This window comes from Phascolarctos cinereus, unplaced genomic scaffold (assembly GCF_003287225.1).
Source record: "Phascolarctos cinereus isolate Bilbo 61053 unplaced genomic scaffold, phaCin_HiC Scaffold_1;HRSCAF=81, whole genome shotgun sequence".
Taxonomy (NCBI): domain Eukaryota; kingdom Metazoa; phylum Chordata; class Mammalia; order Diprotodontia; family Phascolarctidae; genus Phascolarctos; species Phascolarctos cinereus.
This window is the reverse complement of record NW_027555514.1, coordinates 80,686,215-80,711,064: the sequence shown is the minus strand read 5'-3', so window position 1 is coordinate 80,711,064 and position 24,850 is coordinate 80,686,215. Positions and strand designations below refer to the sequence as shown.

At 35.3% G+C, this 24,850-nt stretch overlaps 1 protein-coding gene across 3 annotated transcripts in view; it reads left to right on the top strand.

Annotated features, from left to right (window-relative positions):
• The window catches only part of ZMYND11 (zinc finger MYND-type containing 11), a 153,332-nt gene that overhangs the window by 6,890 nt on the left and 121,592 nt on the right, over nucleotides 1-24,850 (top strand). The window contains exons 1-3 of one of the 3 annotated variants that reach the window (XM_078152510.1): nucleotides 5,240-5,367; nucleotides 5,870-6,065; nucleotides 10,850-10,935. The exons of the other annotated variants lie outside the window; for them this stretch is intronic. The gene's annotated coding sequence lies outside the window, so the exon portion shown is untranslated. Of the gene's footprint in view, nucleotides 1-5,239; nucleotides 5,368-5,869; nucleotides 6,066-10,849; nucleotides 10,936-24,850 lie in introns of those variants that run through there. 3 annotated transcript variants of the gene reach the window in all.

Here is a 24,850-nt window from a genome sequence, read left to right as displayed (position 1 = left end):
AACATTGAAGCTTTTCAAAGCAAAGTAAATCTTAGTAGTCTGAATAAATGGAAAATGTTTCTCTTAAGATGAGTTTTAATAGTCAATATTACTATGTAAACCTTAACTTTAATTATTTTTAAATGAGTTCTAACTTAACATTTTTGCATTAATTTTATTGAAGCAAAGGTTATTTTTTTAAAAGCCACATAACAGAAAAATAATTGCTATCTAAGCCTTAACTTTGATTATTTCAAATGTGTGTTCTAACTAAAGATCCCTAAAAAAAATTAAAAAATCCTAGCACAAACACCACATATATATAGTGTCTCTTCTTTAACTCTTTCTAATTTCCCCAGTCATAGCTCTGTTAAACTATAGCCGCATAAAAATTAAATAATACTTTTGTGTACAGCTGTGTATTAAACACATTTTATATTTTTGGACATTTAATCTAGACATTTAAGTGACAGACCCAATCAAAAATTTGTCTTTTCATTGAATTTTAAGCAAGATTAAATCTTAAATGTTATTTAAAGAAGGTAATTTTTTTTTGCTTATCATAGTTAACATGAATTGTTGATTAAATAATTAAACTTGAACATTTTTAGCTAGAAATTTTTTTAATGGAGTTTACAGTGGAAGCATTTCACATAATCTTAACACTAGCATTTTAAACTAGTCATTTTAATTTATTCATCATGGAAATTTTTCAAATTTCAGGACAATTGAATAGAATAATTTTGTACAATTTGCTTCTGAGTTTGTGTAATTTTAAGTGAATATGAATGTACTTTAGGTCACTTCAAAAGCCTGCTGCCCGTAGCAGCTTTCAGAAGGCTGGCTGTTTCATCATAAACTATACTGCCCGTGCCAGCAGACATTTTGAAGATAACATGGCTCAGGGAAGTTAAAACACACACACACACACACACACACACACACACACACACACACACACACACACACACACCCCCTCTTAATCTTTCTTTTAATACGTTTAAGAGAAAAAACAATTTAAATCTTTTGGAGTTTACTCCAACCCAAATATTTTTGATATATTAGATTTGGGTGGTAGTAAGGGAATAAAGGAGTCATTGCCATGAGTAATATAGTTACTTCAAAAAGTCTCTCCTGGATCATTGCAGTTATACTACAGTTTGGATTGAAATGGCAGCTCTAAGTGATGAAGCTTCACAATTCTATAATGTTTGTATATTCTTTTAAAATAAATGAATTCATGCCCCTTCATAAAAATATGAAGGTGAGTTCTAGCCATCTTCCTGTTGTGTTAGTAGTCTTCAGTATCCATGTGCAGGGTATATGGATGTTAAACTTATTTAAATTTTTTTAATTGAGGGAAAACAAGGAATATAAGTGTTACTCTTTAAACTGTCCCTAAATTATTATGTTTAAAGCTTACAGTACTTTGTATGAGCTTATTGGGAAGTCTTTTCTTCATTTAGGTTCTTGAATTAACTAGTGTTTATTGCCCAGAAATTTGTTATTGTACTGTTTATCAGAAGTGTCTTTTGGAGAATATATAGTTCCTCTGTTTCTAGTAGAGATTTAATATGGGGGTCTTTTCTCTCAAGTAAGAAGCTTCCTTAAGTTGAAGAAATGAATTTAATTTAGCTGGGACTTAAATATCTAACATTTCTGATAGATGTATTTGTGTTACATTTAAGTTGTTTTTCCATTTATAAATAATAAAAATGGTCAGTGTGCCTTTTCTCCCTCCTAACTTCTAGTTAGCGTTTCTCATCATATGTGATAAAAGATATTGTATATTACCTCTCCTGTAAGCATTTTCTTTCACACTTTTATGCTTATTATGTATTCTATATCTATTTTGACTTGTGTCCCTCTTCAGTGTTAGTAAATGAAAAACTGAAACTTATAAAAGTGGAGGCATTTCTGAGTTGTCTTGAGTTTTTCATTGACCACCAAATAATACTAATTTTACTCTTAAATTGCAGAGTTAAAATCCCACAGCTTGGTTCTATCCCCTGTGGTAATGAATTAAATCAACAATCAATCCACAAACTCTTATTAGTCTTCTCCTCTGGGCCAGGCACTGTACTAGGGCCTTAGGATACAAATTAATACAAAGAAAAAATGATCCCTACTCACAAGGAGTTTATATTCTAATGAAAAACTTAACACTAGTCTTCTTTGATATATTTGGACAATATACCTTCCTTCTTTTTATTAAATCTGTGATTATAGATTGAAAGATAAACAAGTGGTTTTAAGGGACTGGCTTCTCATCCAACTCACCTTAGTTCAGTTTTTGAATAAACATACTTCTTATACTTCCTACTCATAGTAACATGTGGTGCATAGTAAGCAGAAAGCAAAAAAGATTTAGAATTTACTTTTGTTTTTCTTTTAGGCAATTGGGGTTAAGTGACTTGCCCAGGGTCACACAGCTAGTAAGTGTCAACTGTTTGGTCTGAGGCCACATTTGAACTCAGGTACTCCTGACTTCAGGGCTGGTGCTCAATCCACTGCGCCACCTAGCTGCCCCTAGAATTTACTTTTAAAGGTTGTTATTTCACCTTCTTAAATATTTATGTTTTCATCTTTTAGGAAGGAATGATGTCTTTAATATCCTTTCAGAATTTGAACTTGAGAATACAGTTTGAAAATTAAATTTTGTTGAGTCAACAGAGTATAATTAGTTGTCCAGTTCCTGAAGTGGAAGCAATGAGTTTAGCATAGAGATAATATTTCAGAGACTACCCAAATAATTTATATTGGAAATATCACAAAGGACACTGGATATGAAATGTGATCCATTAGGAGAAAATTGTTTGCTTTTTAAAACTTCATCGTTATAAAATAAGTTAGATTTTTAATTGCAACAAATTTCAGTAATGGAAGTATAGATCTTCAGTTAATTATTAGGCACTACCTTTCCTATATAAAATTATGGTTAGACCCATTTTCTACAGTTTTCAATGCCATTGGGCAAACTCCTAAGAGATTTTTCTCAATTGAAAGGAGAGAACATATAAGAATGAGCTGGACCAATAAAAGAATCTGCCATAAAGAATGAAGTCAAAGTATTACTAAATGCTATACTGTTGTGAAAAGATAATTGTTAGTATGTAACATCCCCTAAAGTGTATTCACAGTTGAGATAAATAATTACATATTGCTTATTATCTTTCCTTTTTTGTGTATTTCTGGCCCTTTGATGTGACATCTAGAACTCTTAGCAAGCTGTTATTTTATAGTTTAAGATCGTCAACCTGAAGTAGGAAGGAATTGTGGTATGTTTTACTAGAGTATGTATAACAGAGAAAAGTCTTAAAAGGAAAAATCATGAATTAGTGAAAATGTAATTTAAGTGTAATTAGGATGTACCTAGACATTTTCTCTAAAATGTGAAATGTGTTGGAATTCTGTGACCTTCTTGACATTAGTAGTGATATCTTATCTCTGATTCTGTGAATAGCTTTACATTATATTGTAACTTGCTTGTGATTATTTCACCTAATTACCAAATACCAACACTTTCAGATTGTTAAATTTCACAAATGGGTAAACTTTATTTTTTACAGTGATTGTCTTCTGTTGAACACTTTGTTTTCACTTAACTGCCTTTATTAAGACTCCATAATATCTGTTTACTAAATATCATCTGATAATTTTTAAGAGCCTTAAGGAAATAACTAAATTATATGTGGTTCACTGGCTGGTGCTACTAAAATCAAACTACCAGTCACTGTGATTTAAAAAATTATAAGTTAGGTAAAAAACAGTAAATGTGAACAATTTTAAAATAAAAATTCTAAGGTAAAAAATGTCTGCCAGTGTACAATCGTGGCAGTAAAAGACCTTTTTTTTTTTCTTTTTAAAGGGCTGTTGGACACAATGACATATTTCACAAAGTTGAAAGGGACTTTGAAATGAAAAAGAACCCTCTCTGCCTTACCCTTGATTAAATGGCAGCCTGTACTTGAACACTTTCAATAAGGGGGGTATACCTGCTACCTTCTGAGGCTGCACATTTTACTTTGTCATAGCCATAAATGTTAGAAAATTTTTATTTACACAAATTTGCCTTGCATTTCTCACATTGTTCTGCTGTATAGAACTAAGGAGAACAAGTTTAGTCCCACTTCCACATGACAGCCTTCCAATTTAAAAAAAAACAACTGCTATCAGACCAATGCTCCCTTCCCAAGTCTTCTCATTCATTTCTTCATTTATAAAGCATTTATTAAGTAAGTACTTAGTCTGTGCTGTGTGCTGTGTACTAAAGCAGTCTCTGCCCTCAAAGAGTTTATATTCTTCTGGAGGAAAAGAACTTTTATTATATTGCTAACTCAGAAGAAAATATATATAAAGTGATTTTGGGAAGGGCCATACTAACAGACCATTATCATATGCTATGTACTCAATCCCCTTCACTTTCCTGGTTGTCTGGATGCTATTCAACTTACCAGTGTCCATCCTAAAATATCCTTGGAACTGAATTTGATACCACAGACATTGCCTAGAGTAGAGTATGGCCCTCCTATCACCTGCTTATTCTTGGATAATTTGGCTGTCTGGAAGCCTTCCTCAACATGTCAAGAAAAGAGGCTGAACTAAATGAATGGTAAATACTAATTTTAAGTGCTTTGTGAAGTGTTGGGAATTGATAAAAAACTAATGAGGAAAAAGGTATTTTGGATTTATGTTTATATACCATCCTACTTGTTTTCTCCATTCTCTTTTATCTTGCTTATCAAACAGCTCCTGTGGTTCCAGGCAATGACAGTTGCCATTCTTTTTAACATGAATTCAGGATAATTGAACATAAATTCTGTTAACATATCTTTGTACACTAAACTTTTAGAAATCAAAGGTTCCAGGATTTACACTTTCAAAAAATGACAATACTAATACTATTTTCAAATATTCATTTTTCCCTTTTTTAAAAAATTCATTTTAAGATATCACTTTTGTACTAGTGTGCTCCCTTCATCTATTCTCTTCTATTTCTGATTCGATGAGTTTTAGGTTATTTTGAGAAGTTAGAAACTCTCCTTATAATTTCAAATTTCTGATTTGTTAGAATTGAGGGAGTGAGCAGTGAAGGTTATTACATTAGGTGATATGATCCCTCTTTGGAATTGGTAGATGTTTTGAAATCATTTTTAAGCACATATTCTTTTTATTTTATTTTTTAAAAATCTTCTGTTTCTTAAATTTGTTAGCTCCATTATCCTTCCTCCTCCCACCTTCTTCCTCCCCAGAGATCCATCCCACAAAGCAGATAATTATTATTTGGAAAAAGGAAGAAAAATAAGTGCAACTAGTCAATACACTGAAAAAGTCCAAAAACATGCACATTGTATAACACCTGTGGACCTCCCACCTCCATGAACAAATGTAAGTTCTTATTCTTAATTCCAATAGTTAATATATAGTCTATACCATTATAGTTTTGAACGTCTTCAGCTTTAGTTAATTACTTAAAAGATGATTAACTTAAATGATAGGACTTTTAACAGGTTTTAAAAGCTTTCAGTCTTTTATATTTAGACACTGAGCTACATATCTCATAAGGGTTATATTAAAATTTGTACATATGTGTACAAAATAGAGAACAGAATCATTTGAATGTTAGGTATTCCCTTTTCCTCTAAACCTCCTTTATACCATTTACTTGTTTATGCCAGTCTAAAATTACTTTTTAGATGATATTCTTTAAATAATTGATATCTTTAATTTACTTACATGAATTTACATAATTTAATAAAATGATAGGCATAATTTAAAACATAATGGTATTTCTATGTTACTTAGAGGCTATATAACATATCATATATATGTATGTGTATACATATATATCAATTTTAAAGTAATAGCTTATCACTTTACTTTTTTTAAGGCAGTGTTTACTGAGAGGCAGCTTGGTATAGTGGAAAGAGAGCTGACCTCAGAACCAGGAAGATTTGGATTCAGGGTTGCCTCTGACTCATACTGACCTCCGGCAAGTTTCTGAACTTCTCAGTGCCAAGAAAAACGTTCCTAAACCCTGAGATGCAGTGAAGGTGCAGACCTGTACTTGGAACCCTCACATCAATGTAATTGCAGTCTACCCCTGGAACCTATTCTGGGCCTCACATATTTTCAAATACTTAGAACTAGTGGCTTTTTGATTATATGCAGATGATGATTTATAAATTCATTCTACATGAATGAATCTGTATGATTCATTCTTTGCTTTTTAAGCTCTGTGCTTGATACATAATAAGTGCTTAATAAATGCATTTTATTCATTCATTAACCTTCCCCTTTTTCCTTGTATCATATACATAAAAAGGGAAAAGAAAAAGCATTTATATAGTGTATGCTATGTGCCAAGCACCATGCTAAAAGTTTTTGCCATTATTGTCTCATGTGATCTTCACAACAACCCTGGGAGATAGGTAATATTATTGTCCCTATTCTACAGATGAGGAAACTGAGGGAGATGTTAAGAGCCTTGCCCTGGGTCACACAGCTAGTAAATATCTAGGGCTATATTTGAACTCAAATCTTCCTGACTCCAAGCCCTGCACTCTATGTACTGTGCCACTCAGCTGCCCCACTTAGATGCCTCTCACTACTATCAGTCAATCAACATTTACTAAGAGCATTCTATTTGTTAGGTGTTAGAAATAATACGAAAAAGCAAAAACTGCCCTTACTTCCAAGTACTTGAGGACAAAAACAGATTAAATTACATGCAAGTTAAATACAGAAGAGATAAAGTTTGAGGTGGGGACTAGGAAAGACCTCCTGAAGGAAGTAGTACTTGAGCTGAGTCTTAAAGAAAGCCAGGGATTCTGATAGGTAAGTTTTGTAGGATGAGTATGCCAGATATGCTAGAGAGCCAGTGGGCATAATTATAAGATTTAAATACCAAAAAAATGACTTTAAATTTGATCAGGGAATAGGTGATCTCTTACAGTTTGAATGGGGTGATGAACATGGCCAGAACTTTAGAAAAATCACTTTGGCAGTTCAGTGGAGGATGGAATGGAGAAGAGAAAAATTTGAGATAAAGTAATGAATTATAACACTTAGAATAGTCAAGTCAAGAGGTGATGAGAAGTTGTAGCTGTGTGAGTGGAGAGAAGGGGACATACAGGAGAAATGTAGACAATGAAAGTATAAGGTATTGCAGGTTATGGTATATGTGGGGTGTGTGAAGAAATGAGAGGTGATGAGTCTCTGAAAAGGTATGGTTACAGTGAGAAAGGGAAGAAGGGGACATAACGGGAAAGATGTAGAGAATGAAAGTATAAGATTTGGCAACTGATTGCATATGTAAGGTGAGTGAAGAGGATGTCACTGAGGTTGCAAACTGGATGATTGGGAGGATAATGGTGCCCTCAACAGTAATAGTAGAGTTGTAAGGTGGTGAATTCAGGGAGAAAGCTAGATGTTAAATTTGAACTGCCTATGGTACATCTACTTAGAAATACCCACCAGGCAGTTGGTGATAAAGGACTCATGATCAAGAAAGAGACTGCATCTGGGAATTATCATCAAGATGATAACTGAAACCATGGAAACTGATGAGATCATCAAATGAAGAATGAATGGAGAAAAGAGGTCCAAGGACATTCTTGAGGAATACCCATAGTTAATGTATATAACATGGATGGAGTACTAGTGAAAGAAAGTAGGTAGTATCTGTCAAGGTAGGAGAACTGTGAGAGCATTGTCAAAAAAAGATCCAGAAAGATCCTGGAGGATGTGATTGACAAGGTAAAGAAGGGTAAGGATTAGATATGTCAATTCAAACATCATTGGTAACTGGCAAAAGTAATTTCATTTGATTGTTGAGGTCAAAAGCCTTATTACAGAGGGTTTAGAAGACAGTGAGAAGAGAAGTAGTGGAAGCACCTAGTGAGGATGCCTTTCTCCAGGAGTTTAGCCAAAAAGGAGGGAAAGATATAGAATAGTAGCTATCCAGGATGGTTAAATCAAGTGAAGGTTTTTTAAGGATGAGGAGACATGAGTGTGTTTGTTGGTAGCAGGTAAGGAACTAGTAGAGAAGAAGGGATAGAAGGTTAGAAAGAGTGGGAATGATAGTGGGGGCAATCTGTTGCAGAAGACAAGATGAAGAGGAGAGGAGAATTCTTAGTGAATCATTTAAATGTTTTTGGTGAAGTATAAGGAAGGCTGTCACCACAGAGGATGAGGGAAAGGAGTGGAGTGTGCACCTTGAGAAAAGAAGAAAATGTTTTGAATGGCTACTGTTGTGAATGGGGTAAAGAATCAGTTACTAGTGGTCATAGGATTGACTTCTTACACTGAGGGCCCATTTGAAATTGGCTAGCATAAATTTGTAGTGGACCCAGTTAAGCAGTTTTGTGAGCATACAAATAGGAGTGAAGGAGTTAGATGGTGGGAGCCTGAGATTAAGATGTCAAGTCATGGTCGACAGTAGGACAAAGAAACAAGGGAATCAAGAGTAGAGGGGTGTGTAGAGACCTTGTTCATCAGTGGGCAAGATTGGGGAGGAAGAGAGAGCAAGGTAGCCAGAGCAAGGGGGAATAACTTGGTATGGTATTATGGAATGGAGGGATTGGAGGTCTTAGTGAAGATGAAGAGTGGATTTAGAGAGAATGAGGCTTGCAGCAAGATACAGAGATTATGATCAGATTAAAGAAATTCAGAGCTTTTGAACAAGAAAGTAGAACACTTATGGTTGAATGTCAAGATCAAGGGTCTGTCAAAGGATATGAACAGGCATTTTTCAGACAGAAATCAAAGCTATCTACAGTCATATAAAAAATGCTCTAAATCACTATTGATTAGAGAAATGCAAATTAAAACAACTCTGAGGTACCACCTCACACCTGTCAGAGTGGCTAATATGACCAAAAAAAAAAAAAAGGAAAATGATGGATGTTGGAGGGGATGTGGGACACTAATGCATTCTTGGTGGAGTTGTGAACTGATCCAACCATTCTGGAGAGCAATTTGGAACTGTGCCTGAAGGGATATAAAACAATACATACCCTTTGATCCAGCAATACCACTGCTAGGTCTGTATCCCGAAGACATCCCCCAAAAAAGGGAAAAGGACCTATTTGTACGAAAATATTTATAGCAGCTCTTCTTGTGATGGCTGAGAATTGGAAATCAAAGAGATGCCTATCAGTTGAGAAATGGCTAAATAAGCTGTGGTATGTGATTATAACGGAATACTGTTGTGCTATAAGAAATGACAAGCAGGATGATTTCAGAAAACGGGGATAGACTTACATGAACTGATGCATAGTGAAGTGAACAGAACCAGGAGAGCATTGTACACAGGAACACCAACATTGTTTGATGAAGAACTGTGAATGACTTAGCTATTCTAAGCAATACAATGATCCAAGACAATCCCAAAGGACTAATGATGAAACATACTATCCACCTCCAGAGAAAGAACTGATTTTGCTTGAATACAGACTAAAGCATGCTATTTTTCAAAAACTGTTTGATTTTTTTTATTCGAGTCTGCCTTATACAAAATGACTAATATGGATATGTTATACATAATTGCACTTGTATAACCTATATCTGATTACTTACTGTCTCAGGAGAGGGATGTAGGGAAGGAAAGAATTTGGAGCTCAAAACTTTTAAAATGTCTAAAAAAAAATCAAGGGTCTGTATGACTGTCAGATTCTCCTTTATGTGACCTTTGCTGTAGCAAAACTGACCCTATTCCATGTCATGAGCATTCTGCCTTTGTTTTTTAAAAGAGAGTGTAATTTCCCCCTTTCCCACACATCTTTTCAAATACTAATAAAACCTAAAATTTTTTGGTCTTCAAAGGCTGCTCAATTTCTATCCACTTCTTTAAGTCTCTCTTTTAATTCTAGCTTATGGTGGTCTTTTTCCTTCCTGCTTGTCTTACTTTGCACTTAATTTTCTGCCTTGAGAAGCCTCTTGTGTTCAGTTAACTAGCATTTATTTTTCTCTTCCTCCTACTCTTTTCCAATAAAAAAAAATAATAAAAAAGAAAACCCTTTTGACTTATAATCAGGCAAAACAAATTCTCATGTCCAAAAATATGTCTCATTCTATATCTCAAATCCATTGCTCTCTGTCAGAATGTAGGCAGCATCCTGTCTTGGAATAGTGGTTAATTATTGTATTGATTAGAATTCTTAAGACTTTCAAAGTTATTTTTTCTTTACAGTGCTGTTATTGATTAAATTTTTCTTCTGAATCTGCTCTCTTCAGACTGTTCATATAAGTCTCCCTAGGTTTCTCTTGAGTCATCCCTTTCATAATTTCTTACCACACAATGGTATTCCATTATATCATATAGTATAATTTGTTCAGCTCTTCCCAATTGACAGTCACCCCCTTATTTTCCACTTTTTAACCACTACAAAAGGAACTGTTACAAATATTCTTTGTATGTATGGGTCCTTTTTCTCTTCCTTTGGTCTCTGGAATATAAACTTCATAAGGTATTGCTGGGTCAGTTATTTGCCTGTTTTGTTGTTTAACTTTTCATGTGCTTATGTTCTCCTCTAACTACGTTGTAAGCTTTGGCGAGGGCGGGGAAGAATCTAAGACCAAGTTCTGCTACTTTATTTCTTCTATATTTAGCACATTGCTATGCAAATAATAGGCAATACTTTGTTGAATGGATAAAAATTAAATTGCAATAATGGGAAAGAGCATGAATATTCTACTGTAGACAGAATATTCAGCAGTCCTGAAAAATTGAGAGCTGATGATAAATATTCAGCTATAATAGGTTCTTCACTACCATGTAGTTAAAGTTATTAAAAACAGTTTTATATGTTCTCAGTAGTTACTTCTTAGGTAACTTTTTAATGTTTTTGAATGAATCCATTGTTTACAGTTATACTTCAAACATGAATTGCATATCTTACAGTATGTTTCATAACATAAGATGGAAATAGATGCCTTACTCCTTGGTAAATATAGGTAAGTCAACAGTAACATAATTAAGTTTTCTCTCGAATAGTAATATTTTATAGTGCCCTTTGCCTCCAGTGTATTTATTAGCTTTGTGAACTTCCAAATACATGTAAAACATTGTATTTGACTTAGTTTTCTCCAATTTCTTCTTTCTTTTGCAGTTTTTATGATTTTCATAAAACCAGTAAAGCATTTGATAAGTGGTTATCCTCTCAGGAGCACAGTGGAAGCTACAATTCTTATTTAACCTGTAAAAGTACCCAGAATATGTCCTTTAAATGAATTAGCCTTTTAAGCAAAATAATCTGGAATCATACACAAAATTTTTATTCCTTACTAAAATTCTTAGCAATACCAACCACTGGTTACAGTATTATTGACAAACTGTGCCATTCTTCCAGCCTTTATTTTTTAATCTGATAGGCTTCAAAGGATTTTAGTGTGCCCTATTTATTAGCTGATGTTTATATATTTTAAGGTTTGTAAAGTACTTTAAATGCTTTTTTATATATATATATATATATAGAACTACAGGTATTTTCATCCCACTTTTACAGGTGAGGATTCTTTTTTTTTTTTGGGTCAAGCAATGGGGTTAAGTGACTTGCCCAGGGTCACACAGCTAGTGTTATGTGTCTGAGGCTGGATTTGAACTCAGGTCCTCCTGAATCCAAGGCCGTGTTCTGTCCACTGTGCCACCTGGCTGCCCCCTCACAGGTGAGGATTCTTAAGCTTAGATAAGTTAAGTGATTTGAACTTGGTTCACACTATTAGCAGTTGTCAGAAGTAGAATTTGAATTCAGGTCCCTTTTAACCCCAAGTCTAGCACTTTGCCTTCTATACCATGCTGTCTTTCTAGTGCTACTATTGCTGCCACCCAAGGTCATCAATTCCCCATTTTACTATGTCATATTGATCTCATGTCTTTCTCCTCAGACTGACTTACTCTTTTGCAATATTGAGTCAATTTCCACTTGACCCAGCAACTGTTCTCTAATCATTACTAAATCTGACTACTTCTTGGCTCAGGTCTTTGGTTGTTACTGATGGAGTGATAGCTTTAGATTCTGCTGACAGAAGTGTTCTAGGCCAAGAGGTTGGAGTTGACCGGAGGGAAGAGGGAGGAAGAGAAAGATATAGAGAGGAAAATGGGAGGAGGAGATGAAGAAAGAGATAGAAGAAGGGAGGCTGAGGAAGAGATTATTGAGTATAAATGAATGAGGAGGAAATGATGATGAGAGTGTGACCATGTTAAATGCTAAGCATAAGAATGTTTAGGAATACAAATGACTGGTGACTGTTTGAGATGGTGTAAGAAGGAGGAGGATTTATGAGACAAAATATGTCACATAAATCAGCAAAGGGAAAAGTGGAGAGTGACTAATATAAAGTGAAATCAAAGTATATTCTAATTTTGTCACCTACTGTGATCACTGATCACAGTAGACAGAGCAAGAGGTGAAAACTTCTGGTTCTTACAATAATTAACCATAATATAGGAATTAGGCTGTCAATATTATGTTAGTGTAGCCTATGAGGCCTAAGAAGTTGGTCGCTGCTGATTGAAGAGAATGTAAACATGCATTTGTAACTTCCAAACGTTAATGGATTGGTATAGTTTGCAGCCCAACTATGATATTTCATCCTGTGTCCTTTCTGGCTGAAGTTCTCCCATAGATATCTAGGTCCTCAAGTCCCCTTAAGAAAAGGATTTGTTCTGTAAAGGACTCAGTCAAAAGGCCACATCCCAAGGACCTAGAAGGCCACGTGTGGCCTGGAGGCTGCAGGTTCCCCACCCTTGGGCACCACCAGTTTATAGCTCCACCAGTAGTGTATGAGTGTGCTTGTTTTTCCATGGCCCTTTCACAATCAACTATTTCCACTTTTGTTGTGTTTACTAGTTTGGTACATATGAGGTGAAACAGGATCATTTTGGTGTGCATTTCTTTTATTGTTTTGGAAGGAATCATTTGTATAAGTGTTAATAGTTTGCAGTCCTTTTGAGAACTGTTCATTCATACCCCTTGATAACATATATGCGGGAGCAGCTCTTGGACCTAAATATTTATGTTAATTCCTTACATATTTTGGATATTGGACCCATATCAGAAATAATTGATGTAAAGATTTTTGGTCTGGTTCCTCTCTTTCTCCTCCCTCCCCACCCCCCTCAATCAATGTTTTTTCTTATCCTTCCTGTATTGATTTTGTTCATATAAAAGCTTTTTGATATCATGTAGTCAAAATGATCAATTTTATTTTCAGTGGTCTTCTCCCTTTCTTGGTTAAGAATTCTTCACCTAGTTTTAGTATGAAAATTATCTGGTCTAGTTTGGGTGTAATCTTTTCTTTCAGGACATAACTTCAATTTGAGCTTATGGTGATATACATATGGTTGTAAAATGTTCATCTAAATATGATTTCTGCTAAACTGCTTTCCTGTTTTCCCAACACTTCTTATCAAATAGAAAATTATCTGGTTTATATAAAACACTGGGTCATTGAATTTAATTGTTTCTGATGCTTGCTTTTCTAGTCTCTTCCACTCATCTACTGTTCTGTACTTCAACTAGTACCAAAATGTTTTGATGTTCATTGCTTTTAATATAATTTGAGATCTAGAAGTGTTCCCCCACACACACATTATTTCCCTTGAGATTTTAGGGGTTGTTTTTTTTTTGAGTGCTACTTTAGGCACCTTTTCACTTCCACTGCTTTTTACTCTATAGGTTTTAATAATTGTTTGCATTCAAAAATAATTCTGCCCTGGGCTGCCATTTCTTTTTGCTTGCTAGGGAAATTGCTGGTTAAGGCATTTTCTGGGTTCTTTTGTCCTCCTTATGGGGACTACTTTACCTTGGTTAAACTTTTTCAGGAAATGGTAGTAAAGGAAATACTCTTCTTGCCATTTTCCGTTTTTGAGTAGTATAAGCCCATTGGAATAGTTCAACTTGAAGTTGTTGCAGTTGTACACAATGCCTTCTCCCCTTTATCTTTCTAATTTGTGTTGATTTTAACCTTGAACTAGTTAGTTTTTGACCTCACTGTGTGTGCATCAATTCCTTTATGACTTTTATGAGTAACATCACTGACTTTTAAGGTAAAGCAATTTTCATTTCTTTTTGTGGTGCTACTCAGTGCTCACCATGTCTTGTGCCTTCAAACTCTTTTTTGGAAAAGAATATCCTTGATGGATTAGTTTCTGAGTAGTTAAAACCACGCACTGTTGACCCTTTTAGTTTCTTAAACCTGAGCCATATTTTCCCATGTACCTTTTTGTATAGCAGAAAAACATAACTACAACTCAGTATACAGCTTATTCACTCAAATTTCTCATGAATGAAAAAAAGATAATGTGGAAAAGATTCAGTGTATATTATACTTCTTTTTGCCTTTATATGTGACTGATGCCAATGTCATTATAATCATAGAATAGCAGATATGAAAGGGACTTCAGAAATCCTCTATTGCGGTACTTACCCAAAGGACAAATCGTGTCTACATCATTTCTGACAATTGATTGTGAAATTCTTGCTTAAAGATAGAAATATTATCCCCTAAGATAATCCATTCTACTTTTGGGATGTCCCTGTTACAGAATTTTCCCTTATTTTAAACTGAAATGTGCTTTCCTAACAATTTTCACCCGCTGATGTCCTCTGGGTCAAGCAGAACAATTCCTATACCATTCCCACATGACAAATCTTAAAATATAGTTCATAACAGAGACTGAGAGCTAGAAGGGACTTTTAGAGCTCATTTAGTTCAGCCGCTGTCTCCCCCTACTTTATTTTACAGATGCAAAACTGATGTCCACAGAGGTTGAAGTAACATTGCTCTTAAGTTGCAGAGACAGTATTTGAAGTGAGGTGGTTGACTATGAATCTAATGTCCTTTCCACTTTATCCTTTACCTCATCACCTGCCTAAATCTTCTGTTTCTCTGAGCTAAAAAATGATAACTTACAGTTACCTAGTGACTTGAGTATTACAAAGTGCTTTCCTTACGACTCTGAGGTAGGGTGGTGCAAGCATTAGTATATCCATTATGCAGATGAGAAAACAAACTTACAGAGGTTTGTTAAATTTCTGGAGGTTATGAGATTATTAGATGTCAGATTGGAATTTGAATTCAGGATCTCCTGACTTTAAACCCAGTACTCTCTTTATGCCTTCCACCAATCCTTGAATGGAATATTTGTTTTTGGTTTTGTTTTTAGATTCATTCTAAACTTAGTAATCATCTACAAAAACAAACTTTCCCATGCATAAACATTCACCCTGAAAAACATTTTATGTTTGTCAGTATGCAGTTTACATGCATTAAATTTGCTTATATATTCCTGTAAAATCAGATGTACAATTGTACAAAAGTACAGTTAAACCATGGGTTTTTAATACATTGCACAAGTTTATTAAAATGAAATCTCATTTTTAATATAGTAGTTTTCACTTTCATTCAACAAATAGTGATTAAGGGGGTAGCTAGGTAGTGCAGTGAGTAGAGCACTGGTGCTGGAGTTAGGAGGACCCGAGTTCAAATTTGGCCTCAGACACATGAGCGCTAATTGTGTGCCCTAACATACACATAACACTATGATGAAAGATGACAGTCCTGGTCCCTCTTTGGGATATAATAGGTCCTTTGCCATTTTACATTAGAAGGAACAGGTTTAGAGAGGTTAAAAAAATAATCTGTTGTTATGCAGTTGTTTGGTATTGGAGATCAGCTTTGAACACAGGTCTTCTTGATGCCACATCCAGCCCTTTGTCCATTGTAGTGTTTATTTGAATTGAATTATATACTCCACTATAGCAACCTTACTCGGAAGTACCTTGTTTTCCTGCTTTACTTTGTTGTGTTGATTTAAGTAGAAGTCCCTTCTGGACCCTCTGCTTCTTCCCACCTATACAGTTTCAACATATTGACAATGATTATTCGGCTTAATTACTTACACTTAATTTTGCTTTAACCTGTTGGAAAACATTTGACTGTATAGCAGATTCTCATCTATTTGGAAATAACATGCACAGTCCTTGAATTGGTGAATGCTTTTTTTTTAATGATTGAATATTAAAACACCTTTCTAATTTTACCTGATCATGACAGTGGAGTTTTCTGTTTTGTTAACTGTCAGATCAATTAAAACATGTTTATTCATTTGGTATTTTTGAAATTGCTGTGTTTTAGCTAACAATACTTACACAGAAATCATTGGTTTAAAAACATTGAGTTGAGCTTTATCTTGTACGTTTGAACAATTCAGACCCTATTCCTTTGCCTCTATCAAAAAGACAATTTGCATATAAGTACACATACATATCTCTTGATAAACAGGCATTTGGACAGGTATTTGTATTGTACCATTTGTACTGACACCATACTTGGTACTCTTCTAAGCTCTTGAGAATCATAGTCCTGGTTTGTTTGTTGGGTCTCTTAGGAAGACAAACATTCAGTCCATTTTATTTAGTTTTATAGATGAGGAAACTGAGATTCAGAGACTTGAAACAACTTATTTGAGGTAACATAGTTGGTTAATATTAAGGTTCAGATCTCAACTCCAATACAATATGCTTCCTACTATGCTATACTTCTTGAATTGAATAAATGACATATTTGTCATTAGCATAGAGCCTTCTAGCCTTCTACTCAGAAGACATATATTCATACCTTGCTCTGAGACATGTTGTAATTGTGGACCTTGGGCAAAAGTGACTTACCATCTGTTTAAGCCTCAGTTGCTTCATTTGTAAAAAGGGGATAAGAATACTTCTAGTACCCACCTTACAAGGCTGTGGATTAGTTCAAACAAATGAGTGAAGCTTTGAAAGCTTGAAATTATTACGTAAGTATTATTATTAAATGTATTCCCCTTAGGACAGTACATTGCCTTGCACATTTTGTTGAACAGGAATTGATAGAAAGATTGTTATTTGGAGTTTTTTTTCCCCTAAACTCCTCTTCTTGAAAGTGAGTGGTTTCTGCGTCTTAGATGATGCTGCAGAATGCAAACCCTGGGATCATAACTTTCTTTGTTTTACTGTAATATTGATGATTTATTCTGTTTTCAAATTTTTCCTGCTTCCTAGTTTGTTTCATTTTGGTGGATTCTGAGGTCATGAGGCTATTGATGATTGAGGCCAGGAATTTTCAGACATTCATAAGCTGACAAATGCTAAGATGTGCTAGAGTCTTTAAAGTTTAATAGCCTGTAGTTATTTTTGTTTTAAAAAAGAAAGTAAAACAGGTAAGAAGTTTGTAGTTGTCTTCTAAATTATATTTTTTAAGTTTCATATACATATCTTACCACATAGTTGTCATACCCAGGCGTGGTTTTTTTTCCCCAGTCCAAAAAATTGATTTGTAACCTTTCATCAAGTAATTGTCGCATGGTATAATTCTGTTTATCACACTGCTTAAAAGGTAAATAAAGCAGTAATATATTCACCAGTGGCATATAGATACGTATTTATCTCTCACGCATTTCAAGCTGCAGGCCTAAAATTCTCAGCACACATGCATTGTCAGTATATTTCTGAAAGCCAACTTGTGTGGTTTATTTAGAGCACTATAGTACTAATGGTATTTTCACTCAACCCAATGAAGAGCTGTAGCGCAAGAGGAGCGGGTGGGCAGGCTAAGCTGCCATGAGTAAGTCACATGATATGGTAAGACTTGCGTCTTCTCCTGCTAGCTAAACTGTACAGTTCATCTGCCAGCGATATGTTAACGTGTGAGGCATTTCTTTCTGATTATGGGTAAATATGAAAACTATTCTGTGGGCTTCAAGCTGAAAGTTATTGTGTTTGCTGAACAGCATGGAAACAGAGCTGCGGAAGGACAATTTTCAGTGAGTGAGAAGTTTGTGTGAGACTGGTGGAAACTAAAAGACAAGTAATACTGGCACATTTTAAAAAAAAACTTCACATAATAGTTGTACCCCACTTTTCTGCAAAAAAATTTGGCATAAAATCTGTGAAGATTATACGGTGAAAGATGATACTGAGTTTGTTAGCAGACCAATATTGGAGTATTTTTTATGTTTCTAAATTACTGACTTCAGGTCTGGAAAAGATGCTTTTAAAAAGGGATATATTTCAATCTTTTCCCCTCCCCGTAATTTCCACTACCCTCCATTTCTTTTCCTTTCTCTTAGGAAGGCTTTCACCCTTATCATCACCCTCACTTCAAAATAAGCTTTTTTTTTATGTGGGAAGCTTATTGGAACTTTTTGCTGAGGTCCAATCAGAGATACCCCAAGGTAGCATTCTTTGAATCTTGGGCTTCCAGAAGCAGAGCAAATGGGTGAGACACATGAAGAACAGCATAATAGACCTTCCAGTCTCATTATATTTTAGTTATGTAACATTAAAAAGCCTTTTTTGTGCAGCATGCTGTACAAAGAACTAGGTGGGGTGGTGGTGGGGGGTTGGTCTCTGCCCTGGTGAAGCTTACAGCTGGTAAGGAAATATACCAGGCATAAAAGTGACTGTAATGCAAAGTAATACATGCTAAGTGTATATGAAAGCTATGCCCTATGGAGTTCTAGGGTGAAAGAGCATCACCCTCTGGGGGAGATGAAGAAATGCTTTGTGAAGATAATTACTATTTGAGCTGAAAGGAAAAGTAGGAATTCAGTAGGTTGATGTGGGGAGGATGGAGAGTGATATTCAGGTATAAGAAACAGTATCATCATAAGTGGGAGAATACAAAGCATGTCCAGAAGATAGCATATAGGATGGAACCAGGTTGTGAGGGACCTTGATTGCCAGGCTAAGAAGTCTGAACTTTACAGGAAGGGCATTAGGGGACCACCACAGGTGTTTTAACTCAGGGGCAATATGACCAGATCTATGCATAAGGAAGAGAAGTAGTCTGGAAAAAGCATGAAGTACAAATTGAAAGTAGCAAGACTTTGTGTTTGGGTATGTGGAAATGAAAGTAGCAGGAATAGAGAGTATGGAATAGGTGTAAAGTTGCTGTTGAAGGAGATTTCTCTCTAACCTGTCTTAGTGGCATGGGTCTCTTCCTTCTCTTTTATTATGTAGAAATACAATCAAAAATGTTTTCAACCAAAAGGAGAGAAAATTGCCTGTGTATGTTCACTAAACTAAATAGCAAATAGCAATAGAACTATATCAAATTTCAGAGAAGATGAGTTTTTTTGTTTTGTTTTGTTTTAATCCAGTAATGAAACCCAAGGCCTCAGGTGTTTATAGGCACCTATACAGTGAATGGGTAAACAAGCAAGATCAACTAGAGACTGCAATGTAAGGGGATTTGTAGATATCACTAATTCTGAATAGGATGAGTACCATGAATTACTTATGTGTCTGAAAGGAGGGTGTATATTTCATTTAAAAGAAATATGAAAAGTAAGTTAAGGTGGGAGGCCTAGAGGCACAGTAACATTGTCTGTTAGTCAATCATATACCAGTTACCATGCTAGGAATACATTCAGTGCAATGATTCAGTGCAATAAGAGAGCCCCTGCTAAGGGAGCTTGCATTCTACTGGCTATAATATGTGCAGTTAACTGCAAAGCAATTTTAGTTGGAAAAAGTCAGTGGGGGGGGTGGTGTTTGGAGGAAGCATCAGGATGAGCAACTCTCAGTAATCAGTAAAGACTTAGGAGGTGGAATTTGAGCTGAGCTTTGAAGTTGAAAGTAGGGATTCTGAGAGACAGAGGTAGGAAGGAATATGAATAACATTCCAGGCCATGAGGGAAAGGCTCAGAGATGGGAGATAGAGAGTTGAGTGTGAGGAAGCTGGTTTAACTGGGGCATATAGTGCAAGAAAGGGAATAATAGGTAAAACATCCCTTTTCCCCCTTTAGATGGAAAAAGATGGTGAAATATAAGGAATCTGAGAAACGTTAGTATGTAATTGTACTGATCTACTTCCACTCACTTACCTCTCTTCTGTTTCTGTTGCCCAGACCTCAGTTACTAGTTGTTATACTTTGTATGATAATGCTGGTAGTTTTTATTTTGGAATTTCTTTCAGGAAGTGATTGGGGTTTTTTTCTTCTTTTTTTGGAGGCAGTCTGGGTTATGTGACTTGCCCACAGTCACACAGCTAGTAAGTGTCTGAGGTAGTATTTGAGCTCAGGTCCTCTTGACTCCAGGGCTGGTGCTCTATCCACTGCATGACCTAGGTGATCTTTTTTTTTCATTTTTACTTTGTTATCTGATTTTGGTAATTCTAGATAGTTTTCATTTGATTTCTTGAAATATGGTGCCCAGGCTTTCTGTCCCTTCATCCTTTCAGGGATTCTGGTGATTATTTTTTTTTTTGTTCATATGTTTATTTTTTTATAAACTCATTCTGCTTGGTGCATTCTCATTTTCAGGGGATCTGTTATTTTGATAAGGTTTTTGGTCTGCCATTTTAATTTATTTATTTGCCTTCCAGTTCATTTCTCTTGCTTATTTCATGTATAAATCTATTTTTTTTAATGTCTTGCTTCATTTCTTCTAGAAACTCTTATAGTCCTTGTGACCAGGCCTTTTCTTTTTCTTTGAGGCTCTGCTTATAGTTGTTTTGGAGTTACATTCTTCTTCTGGGTTTACTTTTTTGCTATGTCATGACCCATATTTCTTCAAAGTGTTCTGTCATCTCTTGGCTCAGACTTGGCCAAGGTCTGACTCCATCCATTCCCACATTATTTTAGTTGGTCAGGCTTTTTTTTATCCTTCTCTCAATTTCCTGTGCTCCTGACTCTGAATTTTACCTCCCTCGTGTGTTTGGGATTTCATCCAACCTTCCATGGCTTTTGGTAAGAGGTATGCAGTAGGCTGTGTCCTGTTAGAATGCTGCCATTCTGGTGGATGGAATGCCAGAGTGGCAGTATTCCATCCACCAGGAGAGCCTCTGTTGCAGTCTTCTGTTCTGTTCAACTGAGCTTGTTGTGGTTTTTCTGATGCAACCTCTTTTCCAGATCTTTGAGGCTTCTGGCTGTTTTGGGGGGCAGTCCTAGACTAGATTTGATTTTTTTAAATCATTTTTTGATTTGATGCTATTTTTAAATCATTGCTGGAGAATATCTGGGAGAGCTAGATTCTTCTGTGCTCTTCTTCCATGCCCCATATTACCTCGAACCCTAGAAGTGTTTCCTAACCCAAATATTTTCACATTGTATAAAAAAATTAATTCTTAGCAGTTACACTTCTATTTTATGTGCAACATTTTATCTCTTTTCAATAAGATACTGGGTCCCCTTTATCTGTTGTATTAGATAATAATTTTTACAATGTATTAGATAATAATTATAATTATTAGATCATTTCCCCTACTTCATTTTATTTTTTAATTGCAAATAACTTCTGTATTTTAAAATGGTTTATTATGAATTTAACATTACATAGCAGCAAAACTCAGTATATTTTTAAACTACATTAAAAAAGAAATTTAAGCCTTTACCTGCTACTGTGTAACTTTGAGCAAATCATTTAACTTCTCTGTGCCTTTGTTTCCTATCTATTAAAAAAAATCTTTGAAATCCTTTCCTGTGCTAAATTATGATCTTATGACCAATTATTTGCTTCCTCTACATCTCTTTCAGAGTTGTTTGTGTGTTTCCTGTGTTGTATTCAAAAGTAGCTTTTTTCTGTGTTTTAAAGTAATCACTGTCTTTTGGTTTAGCACATGCCATTTTTTGCAGTAAGCCAAAATATTTTTATTTCTTTCTCAGTTTGAAATAGTTTCTGTGATAGTTCTTTGATTTGATATTGAATTTTGTGTCTTTTGATTTTTATTAGAATATAAATTGTTATATAGTAGCATATTTATAAACAAATATAGATGGGTATTCAACATATCCCTCTTAATGAAAAATGAGCTTATATAAACAAAATACGGAGCTGAATGAGTTGCCCTGATACTGAATTTATATTTATTGAAAGTCAGTTGAAACTTTAATTTTATTTAATAAGTTTTTTACTATGTAGCCTAATACATCTTTGCATTCTAAATTCCTCTTACAATATACAGTTTTTGTATTCTTGCCATTTGTGCGGGAAAAAAATGCATTAGATGTCATGTTCACATGTCTGTGTGTTTTTGTGGGATGTGTTTCTGACGTTGAAAATGTAAAAACATTACCATTTTACATCCCAAATTACTGATTATGTTATGTCTAGTATGCCACTATAATAGTTTTCACTTTTGAAGTCTATTAACGCTTAATTTTAAAGTACATTTCCCCCTAAATAGTTGAAAGTTAATAGGAATTAGTAAAGCAGCAGAAATGAAAACCTGTGTGTTTTGTTATTTCAGTGGTTATTCTTCACATTGTTAAAACTATCTGACAGTGCAGTAATACCTCAGGGGATATAAGAAAGATATGTTGTCTTCCTTTTTTCCTTTGGGGTTTTAAGCTAAGATTCCATATGCTTAGAAATATTAATACATCATTGTCTATCTTCTTAAGAAATGGCTAGAGTTTTAGTTAATGACTAATGTGCAGATTTTGCTTAGTCCACAAAATAGAATGTCAACAGGTTGCTAGTAACAATAATGATAATAATAGCTAGCATTTATACAATGCTTTAAGATTTGCAAAGTGCTTTATAAATAGTGCCTCATTTGAGTCTCACAATAACCCTGGTAGGTCATTGTTATTATTATTCTCATTTTACAGATGAGAATACTGAAGCCGAGGTTGTAACTTGTCCAGAGTTAACATAGCTAATAAGTGTCTGGGGCCAGATTTGAACTTTGGTCTGTCTGCCTTCCAGTCTAGTGCTTTTCCCACTGCACTGTCTAGCTGCATCTACCACAAAACCTGGCCACTGGTTTAAATTAGCTGTACTGGCCAAGGTTTAAAAGTACTTTTTTCCTTTAACACAGAAATGGCTAGACCATTTTCAGGGATAATGATTATAAAAAATTAAGGTAAATGACACCAAAAAAAAGTTTGTGAAATGAATGGAGTTACAAACAAGAAAAATTTTGAATATATATATATTTATGAACTGGGATAAATACAAAACAAAATTAGACTTTTAGCTAGAGGAAGATTTGGGATAGATCCTTAGTCTCTCCCAGAATCTGCTTCCCAGTCTCTAATATGAGTGTGATATTCCAGATTGTCCCCTATCATTCAGTCAATCAATCAACAAGTATTGTTTATTAAAAATTTACTAGGCCTTGGAGAAATGAAGACAAAAATGAAGAAATCCCAGCTCTCAAGGAGTGTCCATACCTTGGGGGGAGGCAACATGTCAATCTTAGGGTATAGGCAGAATAGATAACAAAGATACAGGGTAATTTGGGGATGGGGAAAGAAGAGGACAGTTGTGGGAAGGGGTCAGGAAAGGTTTCATGTAGAAGGTGGTACTTACTCTAAATCTGGCAGGAATTAAAGGATTCAGAGAGGAAAATGCAAGGGGAGTACATTCTAGGCATGAGGAATAGCCAGGGAAAAGGCATGGATTCAGGAGATGGGAGTATTGTGTGTGAGGAAAAAGAAGGTCAGTTTGGACTACAGAGTACACGAAGGGATATAATGTACACTAAAATTGGAAAGGTAGTTTGTAGCCAGATTGTGATGGGCTTTAAATGCCAGACAACAGGGTTTATTTGTGCTCATGTTGTTTATAGAGAACCACTGGAGTTTATTGAGTAGAGGAGTGATGTGCTCAGATCTTTACTTTAGTAAAATCACTTTGGCAGCTGGGTAGAGGATGGATTAGAGTAGAGAGATTTGAAATCAGACCAATTAGAAGGCTATTGCAGTAGTCTAGGCTAGAGGTAAAAAGGCCTGAACTAGGGTGTCATTGTGGCTGAAGAACAAGGGACAAATTTGAGGTGTTTTGTGGAGGTTGAAATTGCTAGATTTGGCAACTGATTAGATATTTGAAATGAATGAGAGAGAGAAGTTGAGGATGATGCCTATGTTTTGAAACTGGTTGACTAAAATAATGCTAATGTCCTTGACAGGAATAGGGAAATTTGAAAGGGGATAGGTTTGGAGGAAGAGATAATGAATTTAGTTTTAGAGATGATGATTTTAGGATGCTTATCAATGAATGAATGAAGCATTGAGAAGTACTTACAATGTTCAAAGCACTAATGATACAAATAGGAAAATAAGATAGTCCTTGCTCTCAGGAATCTTACATTCTAATGGGGAAGACAACACATATGTAAGATTTCAGCTACAAGTCAAATAGAAAGATCCCATCCATGGTCCTTAGGGTGCAGCAGCAAAGCAAATTGTGAAGGGGACATAGGTGAGAGATGCTACAAAGATAGCATCTTTAATGTCATTTCCACTGATAAAACCATATCAGTCACTGATATTGAACCATTTGATAGTACTAGAGACTTTGTTGACAAGAATTTTTTTTTTCTGGGTCTTTGATAGATGTGGCTGTAGCTCATGCAGGAACAATTGCCAGGTTGAATCTCCACTGGGATTGCTTTCCTGGATGTTGCCTAGGAGCACTGGGCTGGAAGCATTGTAATTCTCAAGGCTCTTGAATTCAGGATCCATGGCTATTCCATCAGGGTGTGAAGATAGTAGTGATAGTTTGATTGGGTGTCATATACTAACTCCTTTCTCCCTTGAGGTCCCCTGCTGCTTCAATTCTGTTTGCTTGCTTTATGAGAGGCACTTGGTTGGCAATTGACAAGGATTTCCCTTCTTCATAGTAGTTGCATCCACAAATGATACCTCTGAGAGCTAACCTAGAAGCAAGACAGGTAGTCTAGAAGTCCTCCAGCTAGGGCTCCTGTTTTCATTTAGAGCTGTCCAGATAGAGATGTCCAGCAAGGCAATTCGACATGTGAGAATGGAGTTAAGGAAAGAAATGATTCCTGGATTTGTAGATTTGGGAGTCTTGTCTAGAGAGATGATTATTAAATCTATGGGAGCTGCTGAGATCGCTAAGAGAAACTAGACGAGAGAAGACTA